This window comes from Arachis hypogaea, chromosome 19 (assembly GCF_003086295.3).
Source record: "Arachis hypogaea cultivar Tifrunner chromosome 19, arahy.Tifrunner.gnm2.J5K5, whole genome shotgun sequence".
NCBI classification, from domain to species: domain Eukaryota; kingdom Viridiplantae; phylum Streptophyta; class Magnoliopsida; order Fabales; family Fabaceae; genus Arachis; species Arachis hypogaea.
Window position 1 is genome coordinate 96,848,483 of NC_092054.1, and position 5,898 is coordinate 96,854,380.

The 5,898-nt window shown below is 41.3% G+C and overlaps 1 non-coding gene across 1 annotated transcript; it reads right to left on the minus strand.

Annotated features, from left to right (window-relative positions):
- Window positions 1-2,321: 2,321 nt before the first annotated feature.
- On the minus strand, window positions 2,322-2,425 carry LOC112781530 (small nucleolar RNA R71). Its single transcript, XR_003192304.1, has one exon. It is a non-coding gene; the product is annotated as a small nucleolar RNA R71 (small nucleolar RNA).
- Between the last annotated feature and the right edge of the window lie 3,473 nt (window positions 2,426-5,898).

Below are 5,898 nucleotides of genomic sequence, written 5' to 3' on the forward strand. Positions count from 1 at the left end.
ATTTTATGGGACCATTCCCCCCTTCTTACTCCTTCAAATACATCTTGGTAGCAGTGGAATATGTCTCAAAGTGGAATATGTCTCAAAGTGGGTGGAAGCAATAGCCACAACCACATGTGACACACAAATTGTTCTTCAATTCCTAAAGAAGCACATTTTTACTAGATATGGAGTACCTAAAGGACTTATAAGTGATGGTGGTGGACATTTTTGTAACAAGCAGATGGAGAAACTCCTTCACAAATATGGAGTGATCCATAAAGTGGCTATACCATACCATCCTCAAACCAATGGCCAAGTTGAGCTTGCAAACAGAGAATTGAAGAGGATCTTAGAGAAGACTGTGGGAGCAACCAGGAAAGATTGGGCCAGAAAATTAGAGGATGCACTTTGGGCATACAGGACAGCATTCAAGACCCCTATTGGGAAGTCACCTTTTCAGCTGTTATATGGAAAATCTTGTCACCTCCCTGTAGAGCTTGAACATAAAGCTTTTTGGGCCACTAAACTTTTCAACCTTGATTCTCAAGCAGCAGGGGAGAAGAGGCTGCTACAACTGAATGAGTTGGATGAGTTTAGGCTAGAAGCTTATGACAATGCCAAGATATACAAGGAAAAGGCCAAGAGGTGGCATGACAAGAAGATCTCAAGGATGGAGTTCAAACCAGGACAGCAAGTACTCCTGTATAACTCCAGGCTCAAAATTTTCCCTGGCAAGCTCAAATCCAAATGGAATGGCCCTTACTTGGTAACAAAGGTTTTTCCTTATGGAATCCTTAAATTGTTAGATGAAGCAACAAAAAGTCAGTTCACAGCAAATGGGCACAGAGCCAAGCCATATTTAGGAGGTCAATGGAACAAGGAAAAGGAGGTTCAGAACTTAAACTGACCAAAGAATGAAAGATGTCAAGCTAGTGACAGTAAAGAAGCGCTTGTTGGGAGGCAACCCAACCTGAGGTAGTTTTTTTTTCATAGCTATTTTAATAAAAAGGTTAATTAGTTTCATCTATATTGCAAGAAGCTAAGTTTGGTGTTGCACACCAAAACAATCCAAGGGAGAATGAAGGATTCTAAGCCCAATGAACTCCCCATCTCTGATCTTACCCATTCTCTTTAATTTCTTCTATTTACTTTTATGAGCAAATTCCCCATTCCTATTTACAATTCTGCAATTTATTTTCAGTCATTTACTTCCAGTCCTTTAATTCTAGCATTTACCTTTCTGTTATTTACATTCCCGCCATTTTATTTCCTACAACTCTCAACCCGAATTCTGGATTCGCTCAACTAGAACATTCTTCTAATTAAAGTTGCTTGATCAATCAATCCCTGTGGGATTCGACCTCACTCTATTGTGAGTTTTTACTTGACGACAAATTCGGTACACTTGCCGAAGGGAGATTTGTTGAGAGACAAGTTTTCCGGGCATCAAGTTTATGGCACCGTTGCCGGGGATTGATTGTGCATCAACAATGATTAAATTAGAAGATCACTAGATTGAGCATTTTTATTTTGTGAATTTCATTTTCTGTTTGAGTGATTTACTTTTTGTTTTAGTTAAACTTCTTCCCTTCACCCTCTACTCTGTTGTTCTTCTTTGTTATTTTCAATTCTGTTTGCTAACCCACTAACTGTTTGATATATTGCATTACCCACAACTAACAGCAATTCTGACACAAATACTGTCTGCACCTATTTTCTTTGCTTGTACTTGTTGGTTGTATGACAGGGAGAAGAAGCGGGGCTTCAACTTCCTTTGATTCTGAACCTGAGAGAACCTTCTTTAGACTAAGGAGGGAGGCAAAAGAAAAACGTGTAGTTGGTGCTGAAGAAGAGGAGGAACACTTTGAGGAATACTTTGAACCTAACATGGAAGAAAACATGGAAAATCATCATGAAGAAGAGACTCACAACCATGGCAGAGGAGGTGGAGCAAATCATGCTGGGGAGGATAGAAGAGTTTTGGGCTCTTACATCAATCGAAACCCAGACAATTGTGGAAGTAGCATCCAAAAGCTAACAATCCATGCCAACAACTTTGAACTTAAACCATAGGTCATCACCCTTGTCCAGAACAACTGTTCGTTTGGAGGAGGTGTTCAAGAAGACCCCAATCAACATTTGACCACCTTCCTGAGAATATGTGACAAGTGAAATCTAATGGTGTTCATCCTGACGCCTATAGACTGCTCCTATTTCCTTTCTCACTCAGGGACAAGGCAGCCAAGTGGCTGAAATCTTTTCCAAGGGAGAGCTTGACAACTTGGGAGGATGTGGTGAACAAATTCTTAGCAAGATTTTACCCTCCTCAACGAATCAATAGGCTGAGAGCTGAGGTTCAAACTTTCAGGCAACAAGATGTTGAGACTCTGTATGAAGCATGGGAGAGGTTCAAGGACTTAACAAGGAGGTGTCCACCTGACATGTTCAACGAATGGGTCCAGCTGCATATTTTCTATGAAGGGCTCTCTTATGAGTCAAAGAAGGCCATGGACCATTCATCTGGAGGATCCTTGAACAAGAAGAAGACCATTGAGGAAGCCATAGATGTTATTGAAACAGTAGCAGAAAACGACTACTTCTATGCTTCCGAAAGAGGGAACACAAGAGGAGTGATGGAGCTAAACAATGTAGATGCTCTGTTGGCCCAAAACAAGCTCATTACCCAGTAGTTGGCTGACCTCACCAAGAAGATGGAGAGGAACCAAGTAGCAAAAATCTCATCTTCATCAACAATCCAAGAAGGAGTGAATGAAGAAGCAGAGGGGAGTCAGGAGCAAGCCAACTACATTGGGAATTCACCAAGGAAAAACTATGATCCATACTCCAAGACTTACAACCCTGGATGGAGAAACCACCCAAACTTTGGGTGGGGAAATAAGCAAGATCAAAACCAAGACCAGAGGACATCTCAACACCCCCACAACAACACTTCTCCACACACTTATCAAAACCAAAACAGCACATCTGCTCCAAACCACTCATCAATTGATGACAAGCTCTCTTAGATCGAAACCTTCATTGAAGGAATATGCAGAGACATTCAAGACAGTAAAGCATTCAGAGAGGAAGTGCAGTCAAACATGCAGAATCAAAATGCTGCCATCACAAAACTGGAAACACAAATCAGCTATCTATTTAAGCAGCTTCCTAATCACAATTTTTGCTATGATGCCCATTCAAGCAAAAGGGAGGAGTGTCAAGCTATCACACTTAGGAGTGGGAAGGAACTGAAGGAACATCCCCAAAAACCACAAGAAGAAGGCTCAAATGAAAAGAGAGAAGAGCAAGATGGAATGCAACCCCCCACGCCAAGTCTGTAGAAAGAAAAAAAGATACCCCATCTGAACATCTCAAGAGCTCCATACCCCCAGCTATTGAAGAAAAAGGAAGATGACAACCAGTTCTTGAGATTTTTGGAAATCTTCAAGAAGCTACAAATCAACATACCATTTGCTGAAGCCATAGAACAAATGCCACTTTATGCCAAGTTTTTGAAGGAGCTAATGACTAAGAAGAGAAGCTGGAAGAACAATGAGACTGTGATACTAACTGAAGAGTGCAGTGCTATCATTCAGCATAAACTACCTCAGAAACTGAAGGATCCTGGGAGTTTCCAGATCCCTTGCATTATAGGAGAAATCACAGTAGAAAAGGCTCTTTGTGACTTAGGGGCCAGCATCAATCTGATGTCAGTAGCTATGATGAGAAAGATGAAAATTGAGGAGGCTAAACCAACAAAAATGGCTCTACAACTAGCAGACCGGTCGTTCAAATTCCCTCATGGTATAGTAGAGGATTTGCTAGTAAAAGTAGGAGATTTCATATTCCCAGCAGATTTTGTGGTGCTGGACATGCAGGAAGATGCCAAGACCTCCATCATCTTGGGAAGGCCATTCTTGGCCACTGCTGGAGCTGTCATTGATGTTCAGAAGGGTGACCTCACCCTGAGATTACACAATGAAAAGATGACATTCAATGTGTTCAAGGCCATGAGTTATCCACAGGAACAATTAGGGGAATGCATGAGGTTAGATGCACTTGAGGATGAAGTGGAGGAGAATTTTGAAGAAGATGAACCTGAAGAGAACGAAAGATTGGTGGAGGAAGAATCTGAATCAAGTGAAGAGGTAGCTACAGCAGAAATACATATACCAGATGCACCAAAGGAAGGGAACGAAAAATCAGAAGCACCCAAACTTGAACTCAAAGCATTGCCACCCACTCTCAAATATGCATATCTAGGAGAAAATGAAAACTACCCAGTGATCATAAATTCATCCCTCAGTCAAGATCAAGAGGACGAACTACTCAAGGTGCTACGGGAGCATAAGGACGCCATTGGATGGACCCTTGCTGACTTGAAGGGAATCAGTTCTGCCATATGCATGCATAAAATACTGTTGGAAGATGATGCCAAGCCATTAATTCAATCCCAAAGAAGGCTAAACCCAATCATGAAGGAAGTGGTACAGAAAGAGGTTATGAAGCTTTGGCAAGGAGGGGTCATATACCCAATTTCGGACAGCCCTTGGGTTAGCCCCATACATGTTGTGCCAAAGAAGGGAGGGATCACTGTGGTTACCAATGAGAAGAACGAGCTCATACCTACAAGGACCGTCACAGGATGGCGGATGTGCATAGACTACAGGAAACTCAATGAGGCTACATGAAAGGACCATTTTCCCCTTCCATTCATGGATCAGATGTTGGAAAGACTTGCAGGGCACGCATATTATTGTTTTCTCGACGGTTATTCAGGATATAACCAAATAGTGGTTGATCCAAGAGACCAAGAGAAAACCTCATTTACCTGTCCGTATGGAGTGTTTGCTTATAGGCGCATGCCATTTGGATTATGTAATGCCCCTGCAACTTTCCAACGCTGCATGCTTTCTATCTTTTCAGATATGATAGAAAAATTCATTGAAGTTTTTATGGATGATTTCTCGGTATTCAGAGATTCTTTTCCTAGTTTCCTACATCACCTCGCCTTGGTATTGAAAAGATGCCAAGAGACCAATTTGGTCTTGAACTGGGAAAAATGCCACTTCATGGTGACAGGAGGAATAGTCTTTGGTCACAAGGTCTCTCACCAAGGCATTGAGGTTGATAGAGCTAAAGTAGAACTTATTGAAAAACTACCCCCACCCAGTGATGTCAAGGCAATTAGAAGTTTTTTAGGGCATGCTGGTTTTTACAGAAGGTTCATCAAAGATTTTTCAAAGATAGCCAAGCCCTTAAGCAATCTCCTTGTATTTGATACACCATTCATCTTTGATGAAACATGCATGCTAGCATTTGCACATTTGAAAATGAGGTTATCCTCTGCTCCTATCATTTCCCCACCTGATTGGAACCTACCATTTGAATTGATGTGCGTTGCATCTGATTTTGCAGTTGGGGCAGTGTTAGGACAAAGGAAAAATAACCTAGTTCGTGTGATATACTATGCTAGCAAAGTCCTTAATGAAACTCAAAGAAATTATACCACTACTGAAAAGGAGTTGCTAGCAATAGTTTTTGCATTTGACAAATTTAGATCATACCTCATTGGTGCTAAAGTGATTGTTTTTACAGATCACACAGCACTTAAATATTTATTTGCCAAGTAAGAATCAAAGCCAAGACTAATAAGGTGGATCCTACTGTTGCAGGAATTCGATATTGAAATCAGAGACAAGAAAGGAGTGGAGAACAAGGTGGTAGATCACCTATCCAGAATCCCTCATGATCAAGGTGGAGAGAATGATACAAATGTGAACGAGCTCTTCCCAGATGAGCAATTGATGACAGTTCACAAAGCACCATGGTTCGCAGATATTGCAAATTTCAAGGCAACTGGGGCATTACCCCTAGGGATCAATAAACATCAAAAGAGGAAGCTCATGAATGATG